The sequence below is a fragment of the Polypterus senegalus genome, chromosome 14 (genome assembly GCF_016835505.1).
Source record: "Polypterus senegalus isolate Bchr_013 chromosome 14, ASM1683550v1, whole genome shotgun sequence".
Lineage (NCBI taxonomy): Eukaryota > Metazoa > Chordata > Cladistia > Polypteriformes > Polypteridae > Polypterus > Polypterus senegalus.
Genome location: NC_053167.1, coordinates 23,607,966 through 23,621,788, shown reverse-complemented (window position 1 = coordinate 23,621,788; position 13,823 = coordinate 23,607,966). Strand labels below are relative to the sequence as shown.

At 38.3% G+C, this 13,823-nt stretch overlaps 1 long non-coding RNA gene across 1 annotated transcript; it reads right to left on the bottom strand.

The window, feature by feature from the left end:
- Positions 1-5,639: 5,639 nt before the first annotated feature.
- Positions 5,640-13,723, bottom strand: LOC120515210. The gene is made up of 3 exons (XR_005630618.1): positions 13,636-13,723; positions 11,931-11,974; positions 5,640-5,783 (listed from the first exon to the last, which is right to left on the bottom strand). It is a non-coding gene; the product is annotated as an uncharacterized LOC120515210 (long non-coding RNA).
- Between the last annotated feature and the right edge of the window lie 100 nt (positions 13,724-13,823).

Below are 13,823 nucleotides of genomic sequence, written 5' to 3'. Positions count from 1 at the left end.
TCCATCAATGTAGGGACTGCATTGTGCTTTGATCGGGTGGTGGTGGTGCAGAACGCCACCACAGAAAACTAGAAAAAGAACAGCAGAGAAAGTAGGGGTTAGTACGGAATTTCGGTGCCACCATGAATGATAATGATAATTAAATGCATATACAGAATATCAGGATTAAACTAAAATGAAACTATAAGAAAGCCATGTTAAAATAATGTGTTTTGGCAGTTTTTTAAAGTGTTCCATTGTATTAGCCTGGTGATTTTCTTTGGTAACCTATTCCAGGTTTTAGGTGCATAACAGCAGAAGGCTGCCTCACCACTTCTTTTAAGTTTAGCACTTGGAATTCTAAGCAGACACTCATTTGAAAATCTAAGGTTACAATTTGGAGTGTAAAGTGAAAGGCATTCTGAAATATGGGATGGAGCGAGATTATTTTAGGTTTTGTAAACCATAAGCAGTATTTTAAAGTCAATTCTAAATGGTATGGGTAACCGATGTAGTGACATCAGAACTGGAGAGATGTGCTCAGATTTTCTTTTGCTACTTAAGATTCTGACAGCTCCATTCTGCACTAGTTGCAATTGATTGATGTCTTTTTTTGGTAGTCCTGATAGGAGTGTGTTAAAGTAATCTAGCTGACTGAAAACAAAAGCATGAACTAATTTCTCAGCATCTTGCAATGTTTTAACTTATGTTATAACTTTTGCAATATTTCTTAATTGAAAAAATGCTGTCTTAGTAATCTGATTAATATGTGATTTAAAATTCAAGTCAGAGTCAATAATTACCCCTAAATTCTTTGCCTCCGTCTTGACTTTTAATCCTAATGGATCAAGTTTATTTTGAATACCCTGATTATATCCATTTTTGCCAATCACTAAAATCACTGCAAGAAAGAAGAAGGGGAAATGAAAGTGTGCATGTTTCACATTGCAAGATGGTGAAATATTTGGTGCTGCTACCTCACTGCTCCAGTTTATTGAATGTCTGGAGTTTGCACGTTCTCTCCATGCTAAACTAGTTTCTACCCGAGCATTGTGGAATCCCACCCATGTCCTTAAAATCAGCCCATGAAATTAAGCTGGTGACACTAATCTTTCCCAGTGTAACAAACATTAGTCCATTACAGACTGGCACCTCATTCTGGCTGGCTTCCTGCCTTTTACCCAGACCAACCAGGATAGCCTCTGGCCCCCATAACCCTGGACTGGGTAAGTAGGTTTAATAATGGTGGGATTGAATTTTGAACATTCTGGCATGCCTTCAGCTGCTAATCCAGTTCCATGATAAGATCAGCATACAATGTTTAATTTGCTCACATGCATACACACACCTGTGGAAAAATGCCTCCAGGATTTCTTCTTTGACATACAGTAGATGCAAGTGTGAAATGTCAGTATAAGTTAATCTTTAAAAATTACACATGCATGAAAGCCAGGTTGGATCTCATTGCAAAAGAACAAGGAGCTTTAATTACCTAGTTCACTTTGGAGAGTTTTTTACACTTATGTTTTAAGAAACCTTTCCCCATCCTTGATAATTTTTGAATATAGGATTTATGAGATAATCACAAAAAGTGGCAAGCCACTGTCCTGTAATTATGTCTACAAGATTAGACAGCTGATTGGATATGGCAATGGACAGTAGCGAACCATCCAGTGGTCTGCAGTTAAGAGGACCAATGGCTGATGAGAAACATCAAAGAAGATTGACAACTGGAGCTGATGGCTCTTCCCAGCAAGGGATGGCCATGGCTTAGGTCCTTTACTGTAAGGGTCAGTAAAATGGTAATAAAAATGTATATTTGTAATTTTTTTTTTTTACTTATTTTTTGGAGCTGGGCCAGCTTAAAACCTTCTAGTAACTCAACACATTCAAGGAAAACCAGAGAACTCAAAGAAAATCACTGAGTTACATTCATGCAAGGCAGGAAACAACCTAACACTTTGTATCTGAGGAACTGGCAGGAAAATCAGACTACCTATAAGAAAACCCCACATATGCAAGGGGAGAACATGCAAATTCCACAGAGATATAAGCCCAGAGCACTGGCTATGGGAGGCAGCAGTGCTAAACACTGGTATTGGTGGCACTGTGGTTAATGCTGCTTCCACACTGCTTTAGAGAGTTGTGTTTGATTTCAGGTCTGGTCATTGTATGTGAAACTTGCATGTTCTTCTTGTGTCTGTATGAATTTTGGTATCTTCCCAAACACTATGTTTGTTCGTTGGTGACTCTAAAATGGTTATAAGCACCTTGAGCATAGACAATTCACTATAAAAATAAAATAAAATGTATTATTATTACTATCATTATGTGATGTATACATTAATGTGCACTGCAATGGACTGGCATGTCATTAAGGATTGATGCCTAGTGCTAACAGGCTCTGGAACGTGAATAGATAATAACAATTTTATTTATACTATACAGAACCTTTCATTCATAATGTGCAAATTAAATGACTGCCAAAAATAAAAAAGTCACTTATAGAAGAAATAAAAATATATAAATACAAACAATAGCAATAATTGAAACCATCTAATAGCCCATTCTTAATCCCAGTTTTTCCTTAACAGGCCATCTTGCAGAAATCAGTCATCACCAGGACAAGACAGCCAGAGGACGCATTCATCACAGTCTTTCTTGTACAGCTTTGGAAACCAAGGAACCTGTAGAAAACATAATAGGGCAAGGAAAGTATGTGCAAACTGGGCACAAAGAGTAACTGGCTATGGAATGGAACTCATGTCTCTGAAGCTTTGAGGCTGCAACACAAAAAATACGTACAAAACATAGCACTAATTTAACTGTGTCATTGCTTTTGTTTTAGAGTTTGTGTGAGAAAAGGTTTTGCAACTGCAACTTCACTTTACAGAAAAAATGTTCAGACTTTGATAATTGATTAAAATATCAACAATATTTGTTTGAAATGCTATTTGAAATCTTCAGTAATACTGTATACATCATCAAATAACTAGTGTAATGGATGGCATTCAGAGGCTGCTAGGTGAACTCCATTCCCTTTTTTGCCTGGAAGGCACACGTGGCAAATGGACAAAAAAATGGCAGTACAGTACTGAACACGCTGAAGACCAATACCCGGCTGGGAGGGCTGAGCGATGGAAGGACAGGGGGAGATAGCCTGTAGTCATGACAGTGTTCCCTGATACAATAGACGGTCGCATCCCTGGGTCAGAGTTCCCAAATGGACACCTGCAGGACATGCTTTGATCCGCAGTCCCATGGGAAAGCCCTGTTAGGTTTAGTGGGGGCTGGCAGGGGGAGCTGATGTGACTAATAAACTCTACATTGTTGGGCTTCCATTTGACCTGGAAGTGCTTCCAATTAGCTATGCCCTAGAACCAGAAGTACTTCTGGGTCCAAGATAGAAGAAGCTATTCATCTTCATCCAGGCAAATTGGAGTTGGGAGAGGTGGATGGACAAAGCTCACTTAGAGGAGTAGAAGACAAAGGGAGAAAGATTGGTGTTGTACCACTGTGGAAGCCTTTTTTGTAAGGTACTTTGTATAATAAAATGTGTGTTTGCACCCAGGACTTGTGCCTGCAGTGCCCCCTAGTAGTCACACTAGTGAGCGGACCAAATAAGTCAACTTGGTGGAAAACCATCCATCTTCATTCTCCAGCACTTAATGAATATGTATGGCATGTTCAATTCTTTCAATTTGTTTTGTTGTGGAATCACAGTCTGATACATCCAACTTCAGACATTTGCACTGTGATAAATGCTGATGACCAGCTGAGAACCAATGTATGACTAAAGTGGGCATTGCTTATTCTGCTAGGCTTTAGTGACACACCAGACCGATTAAAAAATAAGATTTGGGTGCAGGTATCCAGCTGCACCTTCTTTAACTTACATTCCAAACTAAGTGATAGAAATCTAGCTTGTACCAGGATCTGCCTGGACTTCGTCTGAAAACAAAGGTGTAAATCCATCTGAGATGACCTGATATCTTTGAAGAAGCCCCTCTGCAGACATCTTGAGCTAGAACGCATGAAATGGACTCAAACAAGAGCAAAGAGCTGTAAATCAATGACTGACAACTCTGATGGACAGAAGAACTCACCTATGAGGACACACTGATTTTGTAACTGAAAGTGATCTTAATCCAATCAGTAGAAGTTATGCATTCCCTTAAAACTCTCTACACCATCCAAAAGTCTGGGGGAGACACATTCTGGCTCTCTCTCGAGAAGCCTGAGGAAACTCTCAGGGGATTCCCTAGGACACTCTGCCCAGGGCGTACTTCTACACTCTTGAGCACACTCTCCAAAGCTGACTGAAAATCTTTGAAACAGCCCCTCACTCTGAAACTAAAAGTTGATGAGCTTTGGGAAGCCAAAGTTGACAAATGGTTCTTTGTGCAAGCCTGAGAGCTGAGATCAGGTTTGCCAAGCTTAACAGTTACCCAATCTAAAGGCTGAAAAGAAGCCATTACTTCATGAAGGGAACTTCAGCATCTAAATTCTTGCAAAGCTGCAGAAGACACAGAAAAGGGCCTAACAACAGAAAGTGAGCTGAGAAGGCAGCATCACAGAACACCACAAAGGATCATGCAGAAAAAAGAGAAAGATTGCACTCCAATGCAAGAACAATCCTCCATTTGAACCTGGAGCAACAACAAAGCAACAACTCCATACATATCAGACATTACTTTTAAAGACCTGGTATAATAAACTATCTGTCCCAAGATAAAGTAGAACTCTAAATACCAGTAGACAGTCAGTCTCTTTCTGTTATGTTTGTCTGTCTAATCTGTCTATTCCCTGTCTTATATGTCAACATATATGCAGTTATCATAATTGTATAATCCTTTTGTTCATGAATAAATTATATAATTCTGTTTCTTAAAACAAGTTGCCTTGTAATAGGTCTAAAGACCAGAGACCCCTAATAAAGAAGAGAAAGGTAAGGTAAATAAATTAGGAGTGTTGTGAAATTATTTGACTAATTGCCAGTATTGCCGTTTTACTGGATTTATAATAATGCAGATGTTTTTACTTCAATAAGAAGTATTGTATTAAGTTACATGTTACTTTAAAAAGCAATTGGACAACATAAAGGATGTCACTTTTAACTTGTTACTATACTGCTCTAAAGATTGTGTTGCTCTGTTTAGTGCTGTATGTTCAGTTCATTAACATAAATTTATTTCAGGCAGGAGAAGGAATGAAACAATTGCCCAAACATTTGCCTCTATGTTAGGGATACTTCTACCCCACTGCAGCTGAAAGTGTGTGCAAAGCAAATACATAACCACATATTCTCTGTTAATCAGGTTACTGAATTCCCATGTGTTATAATATATGGCCCCATGAAAATGAGATCAGGCATGACCTTCAGATTGGCTTGAAAACACAGGTCAACTAATGAATCACAAAGCTGGCCTGGCCCCTAAAATCAAGAAGCGGACTTGTGGCCTGTATGCTTACAGGAGCACTGAGAAAATAAAACGGAAACTGAAAAAACCCTGGCCCAAGAGCAAAAACAGTTGTTTCTTTTAAAAATAAGATTTATTCAGAAGAATTTAACAAATAGGTTTAATGTTTCTGTAAGGCAACCCAAAAGTTAACAAAAACGAAAGGTCAGAAGACATTAACCAAAAATGAGGACAGAGTTAAAAAAAAAACAATCACAAACAAATCTTACAAAAAGTTTAAGAGAAGGAATCCAAAAATGAGTTGATCAACACAAGCAGGAATGTGTTATAGACATTTTAAGTCTTTATAGACCCAGGGTCCCCACAGCTGCAGAGTCAGGTGGACTTGAGTTCAACATGTAAAACACAAAGACAATAACAAGGTAAATAACAGACTAAATATAAAATAATTTGAAACACTTAATAAAAAATATATTTTAAAAAATATTACATAGAAAAATATAACACGATAATTAACAAAAAATGACAATATAAACAATATAAGACACACAATTTACAAGTCTGTTGTAAAACTGAGCTGAACTGTGCCAAGAGTCTAGATATTTTACATAACATCCACTAAACCTTTGCCCTTTCAAAATTGGAACATGGCAATGGATAAACACATAAAAATGGAGGAAGCAGACCCTGCTAGCTATGAAGCCTGTTAGTGGCACCAAGAAGACCTGAGAATCTGGGGCTCACTGGCAGAGCTGTTCAATTCATTACGTGACAAAAGATGGAGACCTAGGGCACCGTCATCTGAGGGACACCATTTAGGAAAGTTAAGAGGTGTCACAGAAGAATGATAACAATGTTCAAGGCATGTACACAAATGGACACCAATTGTGTTTCTGAAGGCACACAGTCATCAAACTATGATTACAATGAGTGGGCACTGCTAATGAAAGTAAACCTGAGGAACTTTGTTAAACAGAACCTTCCCGATTTTCCTCATCTTGCACCCTCATCCATGCTGGAAAAAATATTGCTCAATCTCAAGGACTTAGACACAATCAATACAATATATAAAATCATTTTACAATCCCTCCCTTTCAAAAATCCAAGAGGACACTGGGAAAAAGATCTCTCAATTAATATATCAGAAAAAGAGTGGAAAGTAGCAATGCAGAGAATTCATTCGAGCTCCATATGCGCAAAGCATACAATTATACAGCTCAAAATTATATATCGAGCACATCTGTCTCGTCTAAAACTCTCCAAAATGTTTCCAGGGCAAGATCCAACCTGCGAATGCTGCAACCAAGTCTTAGACTCACTGGGTCACATGTTCTGGGCCTGCACCAAACTAACATTATTCTGGACCAAAATTTTTAATTACCTTTCAGACAGCCTTGGTCTCACAATCCCTCCTAACCCATTAACAGCTGTGTTTGATGTTCTTCCAGATGGGTTTAAAGTGGAGAAAGACAAACAAATTGTGATTGCATTCACTACACTTTTGGCATGCAGACTTATTCTGATAAACTGGAAAAACCCAAACTCTCCTCTTTCAAGTCAGTGGGAAACCGATGTGTTATACTATTTGAAATTGGAAAAAATCAAATACTCAGTTAGAGGATCAGTACAGACTTTTTTCAAAACATGGAAGGATCTAATCAGTAATATTTTAAAATAAGCTCATAAAGCACAGAGAATTTAATAATTTAGGTATGTTTACAAGCCTTAAATTTCACACCGTTTCCCTTGCTCTCTCTCTCAGGGGTGGGAATCGATTTGTCCTGAACTCAATTTTTCTTTTTGTAAAAACTTGATTGATTTGTATGGATTGCAATACAATTAATAAAAATATAATAAAAAGAAAAAAAAGAATGTAAACCTGAAACCCTGAAGTCTAACTATTATGAAACTGAATGGGTGGCATTACCCACTAATGACATTTATGAAAGTAAATGTCTGCACATTCTGCCCACCAAGGGGCATGTGCTCCTTAAAGTCCATTGCACATGCATAAAGGGCAGTTGTTTGTGCTATAGAAGGGCCATGCACTCTAGACACCGAGGGAGAACTCCCTCCACACAGGTTGTTAAAGTCCAACAATACTGACTACCCACTATGGACAATGAGGGGCGACTTCCATCAGCCCCAAATAGGACTCCAAATAGGCTTTGACTGGCACTGTTCAATGGTTTCAGTAACTGCACCAAGGTGGTGCTCAGTGACACTGACATCCCCTAAATATTGCAGAAGGCAGATTGAGTTCTTTGAAAATGGTGAAATCTTGAAAGACCTGTGAGCCCAGGAGCAACTCAGTCCTATACACTGGAAGAGTTTGAAAGTCTGTCTTAATTTTAAACCTATAAGACTGCCATCTTGCTGTCACCATCTAGCAGGGGTTAAGGTGTGATAATCCACTCCATTGAATGATTAAGACTTTGTGCTTTTGTGTACGTCCTGTACTTAATCTCATTTTCCTGAGACACAGCAGGCAGTAACTTGTTTAACAAGCCAATTGAGAATGTTCCAGATTTCTGAAAGTTTTGAAAAACAAAAAGAAGGGGCGAAGCCATGAAGTTGACCTATGAGATGTTTTTTAAGCTCTCAGTGTCAAAGAGCTGTACAGGACTTGTGATGCAGCTGCACGTATCAGCTAGAACACCCCCACGCCCCCCCCAACTACACCCCCTGATTAACTTCCTGCAACATTTCTTTGGGTCTCTTGTATGCCTGTCTACTATGAAAATAATTTAAAGAAAATCTACTTTTATTTTTTGGGTGGTTTGAATATTAAAAAATTGCCTTCACTTGCTCATCAAAAAATCAAGACATACAGTCATATGAAAACGTTTGCTATTACTGCAGTGACTGATCTTCATCCAGAGGGCATTAGTATATGATAAATGTCATAACTTCCACGTATAGTGCTTTATCAATCTGGTTCATACAATTATTATAAATATTCTAAAATGCAGTTTAGGGTCTCAAGTCAATTTAATGGCTTATCCATAGATTGTGGGGGAAACACATTTACACAAGAATAATATACAAATTCTACAATCAAGCGCTGACGCTGGCATCCAGGTTCTGTGAGATGGCATTATCCACCTGCAGTACTACCATAAAACAATAAATATAGGGAACACATGGGAGTACTTGTGACCTGAGGGCTCTTCACACATATACAGTCATATGAAAAAATTTGGGAAGCCCTCTTAATTCTTTGGATTTTTGTTTATCATCTGCTGAGCTTTCAAAGAAGCAACTTACTTTTATTATATGACATGCCTTATAGAAACAGTAGTATTTCAGCAGTGACATTAAGTTTATTGGATTAACAGAAAATTTGCAATGTGCATCATAACAAAATTAGACAGGTGCATAAATTTGGGCACCCCAACAGAGATATTACATCAATACTTAGTTGAGCCTCCTATTGCAAATATATCAGCCTCTAGACGCCTTCTATAGCCTTTGATGAGTGTCTGGATTCCGGATGGAGGTATTTTTGACCATTCTTCCATACACAATCTCCAGTTCAGTTAAATTTGATGGTTGCCGAGGATGGACAACCTGCTTCAAATCATTCCATAGATTTTTCGATGTCATTCAAGTCAGGGGACTGTGACGGCCATTCCAGAACATTGTTCTTCTCCCTCTGCATGAATGCCTTTGTAGATTTCGAACTGTGTTTTGGGTCATTGTCTTGTTGGAATATCCAACCCCTGCATAACTCCAACTTTGTGTCTGATGTTTGAACATTATTCTGAAGAATTTGTTGATATTGGGCTGAATTCATCTGACCCTCAACTTTAACAAGGGCCCCAGTTCCTGAACTAGCCACACAGCCCCACAGAATGATGGAACCTCCACCAAATTTGACAGTAGGTAGCAGGTGTTTTTCTTGGAATGCGGTGTTCTTCTTCCGCCATGCAAAGCACTTTTTGTTATGACCAAATAACTCAATTTTTGTCTCATCAGTCCAAAGCACTTTGTTCCAAAATGAATCTGGCTTGTCTAAATGAGCATTGCATACAATAAGCGACTCTGTTTGTGGCATGTGTGCAGAGAGGGCTTCTTTCTCATCACCCTGCCATACAGATGTTCTTTGTGCACATTGCGCTGAATTGTAGAACGATGTACAGATACACCATCTGCAGCAAGATGGTCTTGCAGGTCTTTGGAGGTGATCTGTGGGTTGTCTGTAACCATTCTCACAATCCTGTGCATATGTCGCTCCTGTATTTTTCTTGGCCTGCCAGACCTGGGTTTAACTGCAACTGTGCCTGTGGCCTTCCATTTCCAGATTACATTGCTTACAGTTGAAACTGACAGTTTAAACCTCTGAGATAGCTTTTTGTAGCCTTCCCCTAAACCATGATACTGAACAATCCTTTTTTTTTTTTTCTCAGATATTTTCAGAGTTACTTTGAGGATCGCATGCTGTCACTCTTGAGAGGAGAGTCAAAGGGAAGCACAACTTGCAATTCTTGCCACCTTAAATACATTTTCTCATGATTGGACACACCTGTCTATGGAGTTCAAGGATTAATGAGCTAATCCAACCAATTTGGTATTACAAGTAATCAGTATTGAGCAGTTACATGCATTCAAATCAGCAAAATTACAAGGGGACCCAAAGTTTTGACCAGCCAGTTTTTCACATTTGATTTAATTTCATACAACTAAATACTGCTTCACTAAACATCTTTGTTCGGAAAACGCCCCAGTACTCAGATGTTCCTAGGAAATGAAAGACATACCACTGTTATCTTTTTTGTTGAAAGTAGAGTAACTTATTATGCAGGCTGAGAGTGGTTCCCAAACTTTTTCATATGACTGTACGTCTTGATTTTTTGATGAGCAAGTAAAGGCAATTTTTTAATATTCAAACCACCCAAATTAGCATAAAATAACTGGAGGGATCAAGTCATTTATATTGGAACTTTCCAAACACGTAAAGCCATTTTTTTGAATTTATGGTATACTTCAATCTTTTTAAAGGATACAATGCCCACAGGAGTTGTCTTAATAGTCTGGTAAATCCTAATCACTCTATTCTTACGCTATATCTTCTTTAGAGACAGACTGCCTTGCAGACAAAATTTGGTGTGGGCAACACCAGCGCAACTCTTTCAGTCAACCAAGCTAGAGCAGAACTCCTTTTGGCACCCCAGCCAGTTGAACCTTGTAAGTGGGTGGGTGACTATTGCATAGCAACATGATCTTTATCTCTCTTTCATCCTTGCAACATTCAGCTCTTACCTTTATAGTTACTATTGTATTCCTCCCAAATATTAAAAACCAGAAGATTAACAGGGTAAATAATGAAAGCTTTGTTTAAAGGGTTAACTCTGAATGGCCGTTGATAGCCCTTATTTGATAGGCCACCTTGTATAAGAAAGTCTAGTAGCTGCAGACAAGGTTATCTTCCCAAAATTACACATTATTACCATTTAAACTAGAATGTGTATGGTCTTTTCATTGACCATTCCTCTGCAAGATTTTCGAATTGTGGCAACACAGATCATTGGCATGCTTTCTATGAAGAATTGTATAAACCTGTGGAGCTCTCTAATGAAGAATCACCTCAGTTTATTTTGTCAAGCATGCCTGCCCAAAGAACTTCTAGATACACAGTCCTCTAGTGGATACATGTTACAATTAAAGGGGATCCTGTATCCTTTCGCATTTGGGGGAATGACCACCATCTAGCATTTCTACTTGAATAGACACCATTCCAAATGCATGTTCTGTTTCCCATTTGCTGCCTTTCCCTTTATATTCTGACTCTGCATTGTCAGCTTGTCACAATATACAAAAGAACATTTCACCAATGAGAAAGTTAAGAATTTTTGGTAATTGTGCTTTTTTCTGTAAAATGCCTTGCATTGTCGTCATTAGGGCTTTATAGAATATTGATTGATTGACTGACTGACTAGTTGGCTACCTATTGATGACCAACAGATGGGTGAAAGTTTACCACACACTTCATTCCAAATTGTCAGTCACTAGTAGTTCCCTTAAGCAACAGTCATCAGTTTTGTATTTTCAGGAGCTGGTACAATTTCTTTTATAATATTGGTATTTTAAATCATCCAGTTAACCAGAATATAAAAAAAAATAACTCCATTAAAAGTGTGTTGGTCATACTCCGCAATTTCACTTGGTGATTTTTTTTTTTAATTATAAAAGAAAACAGATATATTCTAGGTAGAATTCAGAAGACTAGCACATCATTTGACTCCAATATTGGGTTGGAATGAATAGATATTTGAAAATGTCAGGGATAAATCATCCAGGATTGATTTCTGATTTGTGTGTGGTTTCTACTGGGAAAGGCTCTTGCTCCCTGTAACCTTCTAATGGCTAAAAGAAAGAGTTACTGTAGGTCTGTTTGCATGTCTCTCAAGTTGTGGAATTTCACTAGTACCATGTGAGTTTATAATTTAAAAAAAAAAAAACTTGGTATAGAAAATTAAAGGATGGAATGATTTGAGGATGACAAGAGTGTAATCCAGAGGTGAGTCTTACCTTGCATCCAGCCCTGCTGGAATGCTGTCCAATTCTCCACAATCCTATAAAAATAAAAGACAGTTCAGAAAATATTTAAAGGTTTAAGTTCACCAAGATTAACTTCCTCTGATTTTGAGTTTGTTTAGAAGGATGGAATATGGCAAGTGCTACTCTCTACCCTCGCATTGCTTCAGAAGACTGGGATTGTATTCTGGCTACTGTCTGTGTAGTGGTTTCATCTGTATGTAAAAGATCCCTGTACTCACATATTGAATTCAGACAGGCATGGGGTTCAACACTTCCCCAGATGGATCAAGTGAAAGGCAGGAAATTGTGTGAATCCCAATCTAGTCACTGTTTTCTCACCAGATCTTTTGAGTAATTGGGTATGATCTCTAACAAAAATTAATAGGTTTATCTGGAAGAAACAGACAGTCTATCATCCTGGTGTCAGGACAACAGTCTTCTCCACAAGACAGAAGACCTAACCTGCTCCAGGCACATCAAGACTCAGATGAGGAAGGCATGACCACTTACTTCTTTTAATAAATATTTTCTTATAATTTTAATGTAATTTCACTATATATTGTACTGTGTATATAATTGTATGTGACAAATAAAATTTGATTTCCTGATGTGACAAAAAGGTAAACTTCATCTGAGATGAGGTCAGTGCCACAGTGCATCATGTCCCACATGGCCTTGCATCTGTGACTAATAGTAACCCTTTGGATCTTCAGTCCTCCTCAGATATATAACCACTACATACTATGTGTATTATTAACGACATCTATCAACAGTGCAGTCATGAGGGTCCACACCCTGTCCTGGCACAACTGGATACAAAACTGTAGCCAACCTTGGGTGGAACACTAAATTATCACAAGACACATTTACACGCAGCCTGTTCTCTATCTAACCATATGCAGAATCTGCTTATAGAATTCAGGGTTATGGAACCCATCCCAGTAACAATCAGTGTAAAATAGGTATATTGGGACATCAATGTTTCACACAACGCAATGATTCGCAGAACCATTGTCTTAACCAAGGAAATTTACAAGAGCCTAATTTACACATTTTTGAGGAAAAGTGAAGAATTCTTACCAAAAAAAAAACCCAAAAAAACAGACTAATGGAGAAAAGTGCAGTCTTTAATTAAATAGAAACTGAACTCCTCAGGTGCAAGGCAGCAACAACATGAAAGCCACCATGCTCTCCTCAATTTAAATCAGTGTTAGCGGTGCTGAACTGCCTTGCTAATAACCAAAGTGCTAGCCACATGGCTGTGGCAGTTCTTAGTCCACTTGTGTGTGCTGTCTATAGCTGAGTCTGTTCCAAAGTGAGGAGGGAACAGCAGTGGCGCAAACCTGATCTTAGACACAACATATACAATTTTGAATTTTTAAGGGATTATGTTTCTAGTGTTGAATGACTGTACATGCAGTGACAGAGCTAGTCCCTTAAAGCTTTACATTTGAATATTTAACCAGTGCAACAAATAGACTTTAATTGTGTATGAAATCATCATAAATGAAACCTTAAATGTAATCATAATATCGTGAGTGTAGGCTTAATTTACTATTCGGTTCAAATGCACAAATGTATTAAGCGATTTTCCCTTTTTAAAATTCCAGTTTACTCACTACTTTATTCATTCGCCTCACGTTATTCTAGTTGGATCCAATACTATGTTTGTATTACTACAACTATATTTATTTACCTAATAAGATGACCACGTCGACTGTCACTCCACTCTGGCTTCATTGATGAAAGCGCAAATGGCCGGCAAGTTACACGTGACCTCCAACTTACCTCACACAATGAACTTGAAAACCGGCGGTCGGCTGACGACATTTGTGACGTAGAGCACGTGGTAAACGCTTAGCGGGCCAATCGACTATGGCTAAG